Source organism: Pelophylax lessonae (genome assembly GCF_965119305.1).
Source record: "Pelophylax lessonae genome assembly, chromosome: 13".
Taxonomy (NCBI): Eukaryota; Metazoa; Chordata; class Amphibia; order Anura; family Ranidae; genus Pelophylax; species Pelophylax lessonae.
Genome location: NC_138780.1, coordinates 171,791,325 through 171,805,166, shown reverse-complemented (window position 1 = coordinate 171,805,166; position 13,842 = coordinate 171,791,325). Strand labels below are relative to the sequence as shown.

The window sequence follows — 13,842 nt, the reverse complement described above, 5'->3', positions numbered from 1 at the left end:
GGTATATATTCCAGCCTGAGCCTAGTTGTACTCTCTTGTAGTATATAGTGTTCCATGTAATATGTATATAGTAAGGTATATACTCCAGGTAGTTGTCTCTTGTAGTATATATTGGTCCCTGTAATATGTATATAGTAAGGTATATACTCCAGGCAGTAGTTGTACTCTCTTGTAGTATATAGTGTTCCCAGTAATATATATAATATATATATATATATATATAGACTATATACACATTACAGGGAACACTATATACTACAAGAGAGTACAACTACTGCCTGGAGGATATATACCATACTATATACATATTACAGGGACCAATATATAGTAAGGTATATCGTCCAGGACAGGTAGTTGTCTCTTGTGTCGATCATGCCATGGAGAGAGAGAGTTAAAAAAAGAATATCAAGCACCTGGCAGCTGCCTAACCTTTTTCACAACAGCTGCACATGGGAGGAGGTGGGTGGAGGCGGAGCCAGTCTTCTAGGCGCGGAGACGGAGGAGAGGAGGACGAACCGATGAGGAGGAGGATCCTCCTCCGAGTCCTCCGCTGCGGCGCTGTGCATCATGGGTCTGCTCTGCTAACGTCACTGGTTGCTAGATGCCAAGTGGGCTGGCCTTAGCAACCAGTGTCTGTGCAGTGCAGACTCGAGCCACCACGGCCACCGCCGGCGGACAAGAAGGGGGTGGGGCCTGGGCCGGCGGACAATGGGGGGCCCTAGACCACCAGGGACAGTAATTGCCAGTTTGCCACCATCCATGTGGGGCCCCTTGGCAAGTGGGGCAACCGCTGGGCATGCCCATTGTAAAAGACGGCCCTGCACTCACTGTGTTTATTCATAACTGAAGCATAGTAAACTGTGCATACAATGCTTCAGTTTGCTAATAAACAGGAAAAGAACTTCCCATTCATTCACTGGGCAGTGCAGGTAAAGCTGCAGAGAAAGACGTGTTTGCGCTTTTGGGGTGCACACCCTGATGTAATAGACTGCACAGATATAACAAGGCTCTATCCTGGTGCATGCTGGGAGTGGAGGAGCATAGAAGTGACCACACCCCTCCTAATCCTGTGCCATGTCTCTGTGTAAATCAGGAGAATACATGTGACTATTCTTCCCTCACCACAATCATTTCTCTTTCCTCCATACAATGAATGGCAGTGACATTGTAAACACAGGGAGAGCCCAGCCTGAGGAGAGCCTACAGCACCTGTAACCGCTGATTGGCCGAAAGAGGCAGAGGCGGGCTGATGGTTACCAAGGGAACGGCCGGGCTGCTAGTGCTGGTGGCTGAGTTCAGGTGCCTCAGATGAGAAGAAAGCCGAAGGTGGCGGAGTGTGCAGGTCAACCTACCGTGTGTACAGGACAACCTACCGTGTGTGCAGGTGAGTGTGCGCTCTGCATTATACTATAGGAGGCTGAGTGGGACTGATAATGTACTGAGTGCTGTATTCTCCTATGCACTGACCGGTCCACACAGGACCCGCTTCTGATGGAGGTCACACAGTGCTGGGAGCCCCGAGAACTCTTCCTGTGTACAGCAATGTACTGTCAGCCAGCATTCTGCTATGGAATTATTACACACATTGTGCATTTAGGACCCTTCTAGCTGATATATCGTGCAATGAAATACAAAGTGTCATTTATTATGGGGCTTTCCCAGCATATAGGAATGATACATACAAAGTGTGTGTGGGGGGCATGCAGGGGGTGTTCCAGGAGGAAGACCGGATTCCAATTCATATATATATATATATATATATATATATATATATAATACATGTGTGTGCTTGTGTTTATATATATGTATAGAGAGGGAGGTGACTGTGTACATGGATTTCCAGTATGTACACCTGGTCTGGTAAAAACTGTACACACACACCAGTAAACCCCCGTTATATCGCGGTTCAGTTTTCGCGGTCCCGCTATTTTGCGTTTTTTTTTTTTTCTGTAAGACCTATTTATATTATTTTACTAATTAAGGCTCCGTTTCCACTATTGCGGCTACAAAGTCTAGCGTGACTTTGTAGTGTGACTTGTTTGCGGCTACTTCTGAGGACTTCAGTGCGACTTCCTTCTATTTAGGGACAAGTCGCACTGAAGTCGGCCCAAAAGTAGTGCAAAAACCTTTTTACAAGTCGCTGTGACTCAAGTCGCAGCAGTTAGAACGGGCCTAATTGAAAATGATGGGTTTTGACTCGTTGTGCGACTTGACATGTGTCAAGCCGCACTACAAGTCACAATAGTGGAAACGGAGCCTTAATCATTGTTAATTTAAATATTTTTGTGTTTTCCATTGCGCTTGCTCTTTCTCTCATTATCTTTTTATGTGTTTAAATGAGTTTCTACTGTTTTTAAAAGTGTGTTTAAAGACCTTAAAATGCTTTTAAAAGTACAGTAAGACCCCGTTCACGCTGGGGCGACCTGTCAGGCGACCTGGTCGCCTGACAGGTCGCCTGCCATAGAGAAGCTGTGGACCCGTTCTAATAGGAGCGACACAAGTCGCTCCGACTTAGAAAATGGGTCCGGAGCTTCTTTGGAGCGACCTGCATTGACTTCATTGATATGAAGTCCGTGCCGGCCGCTCCGAGGTCGCGGTGCAAGCTGCACACCGCGATCTGTGAGGTCGCCCCGGCAAGTAGCATCGCCCCAGTGTGAACGGGGTCTGACAGTTATAAAAACATGCCTAGAGTGTATTTAAATGGGGTATTTCTATTTTGCGGATTTTCACTTATTGCGGGTGGGTCTGGAACGTAACTACACACACCCACCCAACTGTGTAGGTCTCCTTGTTTATATAAACTTGATTTAAAAAAAAAAAAAAAAATACAAATTTACGCACCTGTGTAGGTGGAGATCCAGTACGTAAACCTGATTTTAAAAATAATAATTCTATAGAGAAAAAAAAAAGAATGAATATATATATATATATATATATATATATATATATATATATATATATATATATATATGTGTGTGTGTGTATATATATATACATATATATATATATATATATATATATATATATATACACATCTCTCTCTATCTATATATATATATATATATATATATATATATATATATATACTGTGTACATGGAGTTCCAGAATGTACACCTGGTTAAAAACTACACACACCACCAACTGTGTAGGTGTAAGTCCTTGTTTATATAGACTTGATTTAAAAAAAAAAAAAAAGTCATATATACATACACACACCTACCTGTGTAGGTGGAGTTCCAGTATGTAAACCTGATTTTAGAAAAAAGTTTTATAGGAAAAAAAAAAAAATTATATATATATATATATATATATTAGAGAAACAACTGTATAGATGTAGTCCCAGTATGTTAACTTGATTTAAAAAAATGTCTGTGCGTAACTATATATATTTCATTTTTTTTAATAATATTAATATTACTTAATATTTAAAAAAGATTACATTACATATTGAAATTGCACCTACATAGTGAGCTATGATCACTCTCCAAAAAAAGTTCCTCCACCCCAAACTCGCTCATCCGTGTCTTTATGGACCTTGCTTTGTGCACTGGTACGCAGTCATGTTGGAACAGGAAAGGGCCATCCCCAAACTGTTCCCACAAAGCTGGGAGCATGAAATTGTCCAAAATGTCTTCGTTTGCTGACGCCTTAAAGAGTTCCCTTCACTGGAACTAAGGAGCCCAAACCCTGAAAAACAACCCCACACCATAATCCCCCCTCCACCAAATGATTTGGACTAGTACACAAAGCAAGGTCCATAAAGACATGGATGGGTGAGTTGGGGGTGGAGGCACTTGACTGACCTGCACAGAGTCCTGACCTCAACCCGATAGAACACCTTTGGGATGAATTAGAGCGGAGACTGTGAGCCAGGCCTTCTCGTCCAACATCAGTGCCTGACCTCACAAATGCGCTTCTGGAAGAATGGTCAAACATTCCCATAGACACACTCCTAAACCTTGTGGACAGCCTTCCCAGAAGAGGTGAAGCTGTTAGCTGCAAAGAGTGGGCCAACTCAATATTGAACCCTAAGAGGAAGTAAACCCGCTGAAAAAAAATGTGAAAAAAAAAACCTGTGAAGAGAAAGGCATAATGAGCTAGTATGCATTGCATACTAGCTCATTATGAAGTACTTACCTAAAAACGAAGCCCCGCAGTGCCAACAGGACGGCTGACTTCCTGGATCACGTCCTCCGGCCATCTGGCCTCTAGGCTCTGAAGGAACACCATGGGTGGCTGCTCCTTCAGAGCACATTCGCCGATGACATCATTGGCTGCATGCACTGTAAATATCTCCTAAATGGTGCAAGTTTAGGAGATATTTATAGCACCTATAACAAAGTGGGTTAACAACCACTTTACAGACTAAAGCCTCGTACACACAATCAGATTATCGGACCAATTATTGTCCGTTTTTTGTTGTATGCTAGTCTAATATCTAAGAATGAAGAGGATACTCCACATACTAAAATTTTTGAACGACAGAATTCAACTTCAGAAGGGATATCATGTGTTGAATTGTTTTGTATGTGTTCTTTCATTTCCAAACATGCCTAGTCTTTTTTTTTTTTTGTAAGAAAACTGTACTTATTAACCACTTGCCGACCACCGCCCGACTATATACGGCGACGGTCAGCCCCTCCCAGGCAAAGTGACGTACCGGTGCGTCACTAGCCTGGGAGCCAATAGGGGGCGAGCGCGCGCCGCTGGAGGCGCGCTCCCACCCCCACTCGTTCACTAGGAAGCCTGCGCGTGTGACCGGCTTACCCGATGTCCGCCGGTCACTCGCGCAGGCTGGGGTAGAGAGGGAGAAAGGCAGGCGGCTAATGTAAACAAAGCCGCCTGTCATTCTTCCCTGTGTAAAAGCACAGATCATACGGTCCTGCTATGTAGGACCGTTGATCTCTGCTGTTACACACACAGCCACATCCAATCACAGTTAGAAGCACGCCCCTAGGGACACACTTAACCTCCCTCTCCAATAAAGTTAACCCCTTCCCTCCCAGTGTCATTTTTACAGTAACAGTGCATATATATAGCACTGATTACTGTAGTAATGTCACTGGTAACCCCAAAAATGTCAGTCAAGGGTCCGATCTGTCCGCCGCAATGTCGCAGTCCCACAAAAAAAATCGCAGATCGCCACTATTACTGGTTAAAAAAAAAAACCAAATTGGCCTAAAATGTTAAATTTTGATTTCTACTTTTTTTGGGGGGGAATTTCATATAAAAAAAATGTGAAAAATATTGTTATTTTTGCAAAATTGTTGCTTTTTTTTGTTTATAGCGCATGATCAAAAAATCGCACAGGTGATCAAATACCACCAAAAGAAAGCTCTGTTTGTGGGGAAAAAAGGATATCAATTTCATTTAGGTACAGCGTTGCACGACCGCGCTATTGTCCGTTAAAGTCACGCAGTGCGGAATCGCAAAATAGGCCCTGGTCAGGAAGGGGGTAAAATCTTCCGGGGCTTAAGTGGTTAAACAAAAATTGGGACGTTGTGTTCACATACGATAAAAACATTAAAGCCTGCACAATTAGTTTTTGTTGTCTGAAAAATCATAATCGGCTGTCAAAAACACGACACTAAGGACCAGAAAATCGTCAGATTGTTAGTCAGACAAAACTTTTTTTCCGATTTCCCTATTGCGTGTACGTGCCTTTAGACTGGGATGCTGTTAAAGTTAATGTGCGTGTAAAGGCAGGCGTCCCAATACTTTTGGTAATATAGTGTATGTAACCTCCTAGCTGTGCAGGTGTAGTCCAGTATGTAAACCTGACTGAAGCCGTGTTCTAGAACAGGAAAATTGAACTTTGGGAATGTATGCGATTGAAGAGCTCTAGTTCTGCACAGCTGAAAATGTTTTGTATTACTAATCTTATTTTTTATTTTTATTTGTTGTTTATTTTTTTATAATACAAATTGCTAGGCATATTCTTTAACTTAGTAACTGTTATTGCTCAAACACTTTGCACTGTTTTGCCATTGTTGAAAGTTGAGCAGAAAAATAAAACTTTGTCCAATGGTCTTTGTGTTATGTAGGAGGTGGTAGAAAAATCTTTTCGATTCCTGAATTTGTTTTCTATATAACATGTCATCCTTGCTGGAAATTTTTTTCAAAAATGAACGGTCATTTGTTGTGGTAATATGGAATGTGATGAGTGGTTGTCTTGCTCTTGGTATTTTTGGGAGTTCCCAGTTGTTTCATTTCTCATCCTGCGTTTAGATGTCTGCCAAGTCCAGCTTTTTGTTTGTATTGAAATGAATTCCGCTCTCACTATGTACTTTATAATAAATGCAGATATCTCTCTATAAGAGCCGGTTCACACTAATCCGACTCAAAGGCCCCCCCAGACTTTGGGCGACTTTGAAGTCGCCCGTGCAGCGCGACTTCATCGCGGCTTGCAAACGATTTCTCATAATAGAAGTCAATGCAAGTCGCTCCGACTTTGCCAAAAAATAGTGCAGGAACCTTTTTCTAAGGCACAGCATTGGGAGCTACTTGTCAGGCGACCAAGTCGCCTGACAAGTCGGAGTAGTGTGAACCGGCTCTTAGGTCACTTTTTTGCATATATGTTTGCATCTTTATAAACCTAATGCATATCTTTTTTATTTTTGGGAAATCCAGCAATGCAACGTGTGTTACATGCGTTTACATTATTTTCGCCTAGCATCTCAACAAATAAGGCAACACACATGCATTGCAACATGCAGCAATGCACCATAGCGCATTGTTGCAAACAATTTCTGCACGCCTGATTTTTTTTTTTTTTTGGGGGGGGGAGGTTTGGGGTGTTTAATGCATGACATAATGCGTTAATGTACATGCATTAACACATTATGTCATGCAGATCACCAAGATTAGAACTACATGAGTAATTTAGTTATTTTGCTTTAGCTGTTGGCAGTCGCCTTATTTGCAGCACACTGAAATCAATGTGATAAGATAACTGCCAACAAGCAGTTAAAACATGTCTACACAAATTCAAGTTGTATTCTATTGCTGCTTCCCAGCCCTTTACCCCAGATACATCCTAGTGCTGTTGCATAATCATGCGTCTTCCAGTGCATTCTTTGCATCTTTGCATATTTTTATACATGTTTTTGATGCAGCTTCATGCCTTTTTTGTAGGGGATGGAGATTGCTTGTTAAACACAAAACCCTGCCAAAAACACACCAAAAATGCATGTTCATGCATTTCTAATGCACCTTTCATGCGTTCCCATTGAAGTCTATGGGGGCCAAAAAAAAAAAAAAAAAAGCACCTGCACCTTTTTAACCACTTAAGCCCCGGAGGATTTGGCTGCTAAAGGTCCAGACCCCTTTTTTCAACTTGGCACTTCGTGACTTTAACTGATAATTGCGCGGTCATGCAATGCAGTACCTAAACGAAATTTACGTCCTTTTTTTCCCACAAACAGAGCTTTCTTTTGGTGGTATTTGATCACCTTTGCGCTTTTTATTTTTTGCGATATTAATAAAAAAAGAGCGAAAATTTTGCAAAAAAATGACATTTTCAACTTTGTCTTTTAAAAAATATCCAATATACTCAATTTATGTCATTTTTTTTGGCCAAAATATATTTAGCTACATGTCTTTGACAAAAAAAAAATCAATGAGCGTATTTTTATTGGTTTGCGCAAAAGTTATAGCGTCTACAAACTATGGTGTAAATACTGAAATTTACGAAGCTTTAATTTCTGACTGCCTATCTCATTTCATGAAGTGCTAAAATGGCGGGGCAGTACAAAACCCCCCCAAACTACCACTTTTTGGAAAGTAGACATCCTAAGGAATGTTCTGAGGGGCATGTTGAGCTCATTGAATATTTTATTTTTTTGTCACAGGTGTTTGAAAAATGACAAAAATAATTTTTTTTTTTTTTTTTTACACAAAGTTGTCATTGAAATTATATATTGCTCACACATGCCATGGGTATATGTGTAATTACACCCCAAAATATATTCTGCTGCTTCTCCTGAGTACAGGGATACCACATATGTGAGACTTTTTGGGAGCGTAGCTGTGTACGGGAGCCGGAAAACAAATCACCACCATCAGAATTTCAAAGGGCGTACATTTTTCATTGCATTTTCTCACTACCTATAACGGTTTTGGAGGCCCTGAAATGTCAAGATACCACAAAACCCCCCCAAATGACCCCATTTTGGAAAGTAGACACCCCAAGCTGTTTGCTGAGAGGCATGGTGAGTCCATGGAATATTTTATATTTTGCCACAAGTTTCGGGAAAATTACAATTTTTTTTTAATTTTTTTTTTTTACACAACGTTGTCACTAAAAGATAAATTTCTCACACATGACATGGGTATATGTGGAATGACACCCCAAAATACATTCTGCCACTTCTCCTGAGTATGGGGATGCCCCATGTGTGAGACTTTTTGGGAGCCTAGCTGTGTACAGGACCGCGAAAACCAATCAACACTCTCAGGTTTTCTAATGGCGTAAATTGTTCATGTCACCTCTGCACTACCTGTCGCAGTTTCGGAGGCCCTAAAATTCCAAGATAGCACAAACCCCCCCCCAAATGACCCCATTTTGCAAAGTAGACACTCCAATCTATTTGCTGAGAGGCATGGTGAGTATTTTGCAGCTCTCATTTTTTTTGGAAAATGAAGAAAAAACAGGAAAATGCATTTTTTTTCCTCTTTTTTCAATTTCCAAAACTTTGTGACAAAAAGTGAGATCTGCAAAACACTCAACATGCCTCTCTGCAAATAGCTCAGGGTGTCTACTTTCCAAAATGGGGTCATTTGGGGGGGTTTTGTGCTATCTTGGAATTTTAGGGCCTCCGAAACTGTGATAGGTAGTCAGGAGTGAAATCAACAATTTACGCCCTTGGAAAGCCTGAAAGTGGAGGTTGGTTTTCGGGGTCCTGTACTCGGCTAGACTGCAAAAAAGTCTCACACATGGGGTATCCCTGTACTCAGGAGAAGCAGCAGAATGTATTTTGGGGTGTCATTTCACATATACCCGTGGCATGTGTGAGCAATATATCATTTACTGACAGCTTTGTGTAAAAAAAAAAAAAATATATATATATATATATATATATATATATATATATATATTTCCCGGAACTTGTGGTAAAATATAAAATATTCCATGGACTCACCATGCCTCTCAGCAAACAGCTTGGGGTGTCTACTTTCCAAAATGGGGTCATTTGGGGGGGTTTTGTGCTATCTTAGAATTTTAGGGCCTCCGAAACTGTGATAGGTAGTCAGGAGTGAAATCAACAATTTACGCCCTTGGAAAGCCTGAAAGTGGAGGTTGGATTTCGGGGTCCTGTACTCGGCTAGACTGCAAAAAAGTCTCACACATGGGGTATCCCTGTACTCAGGAGAAGCAGCAGAATGTATTTTGGGGTGTCATTTCACATATACCCATGGCATGTGTGAGCAATATATCATTTACTGACAGCTTTGTGTAAAAAAAAAAAAAATATATATATATATATTTCCCGGAACTTGTGGCAAAATATAAAATATTCCATGGACTCACCATGCCTCTCGGCAAACAGCTTGGGGTGTCTACTTTCCAAAATGGGGTCATTTGGGGGGCTTTTGTGCTATCTTGGAATTTTAGGGCCTCCGAAACTGTGATAGGTAGTCAGGAGTGAAATCAACAATTTACGCCTTTGGAAAGCCTGAAAGTGGGGACTGGTTTTCGGGGACCTGTACTCGGCTAGACTGCAAAAAAGTTTCACACATGGGGTATCCCTGTACTCAGGATAAGCAGCAGAATGTATTTTGGGGTGTCATTTCACATATACACATGGCATGTGTGAGCAATATATCATTTAGTGACAACTTTCTGTAAAAAAACAACAAAAAAAAAAGAAATAATAATTTTCCCGACACTTGTAGCAAAATATAAAATATTCCATGGACTCACCATGCCTCTCAGCAAATAGCTTTGGGTGTCTACTTTTCAAAAAGGGGTCATTTGGGGGGTGTTTGAACAGTCCCGGCATTTTACGCTCAATCTTAGCCACACATCACCCACTCTTCTAACCACTTGAAAACCAAGCCTTTTCTGTGCCTTTTTGTTTACATGAAAAAATATTTTTTTTTTACTAGAAAATTACTTTGAACCCCCAAACATTATATATTTCTTTAAAGCAGAGGCCCTATAGAATAAAATGGTGGATGTTGCAATTTTTTTTGTCACACGGTATTTGCGCACAGATTTTCCAAACGCAATTTTTGCGAAAAAAATACATTTTTTTTAAATTTATTGCACAAATACACTATATAATTCCAATTTGTTTGGTAAAATTTAAAAGATGATCTTATGCCGAGTTCATAGACACCTGACATGACATGCTTTAAAAATTGCGCACACCTGCGCAGCGGCAAAAACGTACGTACATTTTTAAAAACCTTTAAAAGTCTCTACAGGTTACCACTTTAGACTTACAGAGGAGGTCTACTGCAAGAATTACTGCACTCGATCTGGCGATCGCGGCGATACCTCACATGCATGCTGAAATTGCGGTTTACATATGACACTAGACCAACGCTTGCGTGTGCCATTGCGCGCAAGCACGGGGGAAAGGGGGCGGAGCTCGATTTTTTTTTTTTTGCTCTTTTATGTTATTTTGACACCTTTCCTTTAATTTTTTTTTTTTAAATCATTTTTATTGCTATCACAGTGAATTTAGATATCCCCTATGATAGCAATCGGTAGTGACAGGTACTCTTTTTTTTAAAAATTGGGGTCTTTTATACTCTAGATCTCTCCTCTGACCTTAATGCTTCTGACCACGCCAAAATTGGTGTGATAAAATACTTTCCCAATTTCCCAATGGCCCTGTTTATTTCTGGCGAAAAAGAAGTCATGAAATGCTCGTAGCCTCCGGCATCTTAGGCCATAGAGATGATTGGAGCCATTCTAATCTTCAATTAGCTCTATGGTTAGATAACTGAACCACCGGCTGCACTCTCGGGTTAACCGGTGGGACAGGAGAGCCCGAGAAAAACCACGGAAGGCTGCGGAAGGCGGCGGTGGGGGGGGGGGGAGGCCCCTCCCACTGCATGTAAAAGCAGTCTAGCGGCCAATTACCTGCTAGGATTGCTTTTACATGTAAGCCGACCGCTGGCTGTAAAAAACGATACCAAGATGATGCCTAAATCTGCAGGCATCATCCTGGTATAACCACTCAAAGTCCAGCAACGTACCAGTACATTGCTGGTCTTTGTTTGGCATATAGGTTTTGTTTTTTTTCATGCAGCCTGTGGGCTGAACGAAAAAAAAGAGAACCTATCAGAAATCAGCACAGGAATAATGCGTAGTATTACTCATCATTAACCGCCCAAACAACCACCCACTGAATTTAATGATGGGTATACACGACACTATCCACGTATACCAAAATAGGATTTTAACTGCAGTGCTGAAATCAGAAAATCACCACAGCTGCTATCAGCAAAGGTATCCATATATGCTGAGCGCAAACACTGTTTGTGTCAGAATATATAAAATCAATGCGTGGTAGCCGACGAGTACCTGCTAGAGAAACAGGTCACAAAAGAATGAAAAAACAAAGTACATTAAAAAAAAGTACATTAGGAAGAGTAGGACATATAAAATGACTGACAACAACAAAAGTTTTTGGATTTTCATCATTAACCGCCCAAACAACCACCCACTGAATTTAATGATGGGTATACACGGCGCTATCCACGTATACCAAAATAGGATTTTAACTGCAGTGCTGAAATCAGAAAATCACCACAGCTGCTATCAGCAAAGGTATCCATATATGCTGAGCGCAAACACTGTTTGTGTCAGAATATATAAAATCAATGCGTGGTAGCCGACGAGTACCTGCAGGAGAAACAGGTCACAAAAGAATGAAAAAACAAACAAAGGACATTTAAATGTACAGTAAGAAGAGTAGAAGGACATATAAAATGACTGACACAACAACAGTTTTTGGATCCTTTTATTTTTCTTTCTAACTGTTTCTTCATGTCTTGATTTGGGACTGCGATCTTCTGCGATCTTCTCTTCCAGCTTGGGTCTCTCAAAATGTCGATGGACATCCAACATCCTTCGAGACCCTGTGTTTGTGTGCCCTACACTGTGTCGTGCTGTACCCTACACTAAAACTCCACTAGTGTATGGTAGCGCTCAAAACATTCCCCGATGCAGAGACCAGGTTGGTCAGGACATTTGGGACAATAATAACGGGTGTCACGCCTAAATCCGCGCCTGCGACAGACACGACATCTTCTTTGGGGCCATCTTTGGGTAGGGGTACTCGGGAGGGCATAAGGAAAATGCCTCTCATGCAGCCGGCTCACTGCATCTGGAAGGGGAAGTTGGGCAGGCATGCCTCCTGGGTACAGGTAGGCAAGGATGATCTCTTCCTGGAATTCCCGGAAAGATCCAGTTCGTCCTGACGCCTTGTATAGGACAAAGGCGTTCAGCATCGCCAATTGGAATAAATAAACAGACACTTTTTTGTACCAGCGTCTGGCTTTACGGGCAACTAAATACGGCGCCAAAATCTGGTCGTTAAGGTCCACCCCTCCCATGTTAAGGTTATATTCGTGGACACAGAGGGGTTTCTCCACAACGCCAGTTGCCGTAGTGATTTGGATTGTCGTGTCTGCGTGAAGGGAGGACAGAACATAAACATCCCGTGTATCCTTCCACTTCACCGCAAGCAATTTGTCCGTTTTCAAGCAGGCTCTCGCCCCCCGACTAAGACGGGAATCTACAAGCCGTTGGGGGAAGCCCCGGCGATTAGGTCGCACGGTGCCACATGCGCCAATTTGTAATTCGAGCAGGTGACTAAATAGTGGCACGCTTGTATAAAAGTTGTCCACGTACAAATGGTACCCCTTTCCGGATAAGGGTGACACCAAGTCCCAAACGATCTTACCGCTGCTCCCTATGTAGTCTGGGCAGTTGGGGGGCTCCACACAGCTATCTTTTCCCTCATAGACCCGGAAACTAACTGTATAGCCTGTGGCCCTGTCACAGAGCTTATACAACTTGACCCCGTATCTGGCACGCTTGCTGGGGAGGTACTGTTTCATAGCAAGGCGGCCAGTAAATTTAATCAGGGACTCGTCAACGCAGACAACTTGTTCGGGGGTAAACAAGGCTGCAAACCGCTGATTGAAGTGGTCTATGAGGGGCCGAATTTTGTGGAGCCGATCGTATGCAGGGTCTCCCCGAGGACGACAGATTTCATTGTCGCTGAAATGCATAAATCGCAGAATTTGCTCATATCTCGCCCTGGACATGGAGGCAGAGTACATGCGCATATGGTGAAGTGGGCTAGTGGACCAATATAGCTGCAATTCACTCTGTTTAGTTATGCCCATGTGGAGGGAAAGGCCCAGAAAGATCTTAAATTCGGAAACCGTTAAAGGTTTCCAGCCGAATTGTCTGGCAAGGGGCGAATTTGGGTTGGCGGCGATAAATTGTTGAGCATATAAATTTGATTGATCCACAATAGATCTGAAAAGATCTTCCGTGAAGAACAGCTCAAAAAAGTTCAGGGGCGTAAAACCAGCTGTCTCCACGTGGATTCCAGGTTGGGCGGTGAATGGGGGAAGTACTGGCGCTGTAGTATCAGTGGGTTGCCAATTAGGAAATGCCAGCGCATCAGGGAGGGCACTATGGGCTCTACGGGCCTGTCTTCGAATACGCGGTGGCTGCGGGCCACTACTTGTGCTAGCCACCGCACCAGCTTCAACTGCACTTAGGGGACTCGCCACGTCACCAGGTCTTACTGCAGTGCTGGTTGTACTAGGTCCAGGGTGTACTAGGCCGCTGGCGCTTGCCAGGTCGCCAG

The 13,842-nt window shown here is 42.3% G+C and overlaps 1 protein-coding gene across 1 annotated transcript in view; it reads left to right on the top strand.

Moving 5' to 3' along the window:
• Positions 1-1,360: 1,360 nt before the first annotated feature.
• Positions 1,361-13,842, top strand: part of CDKL1 (cyclin dependent kinase like 1) — a 115,719-nt gene continuing 103,237 nt past the window's right edge. Inside the window, exon 1 of the mRNA XM_082242693.1 lies at positions 1,361-1,384. The gene's annotated coding sequence lies outside the window, so the exon portion shown is untranslated. The remainder of the gene's footprint in view (positions 1,385-13,842) is intronic.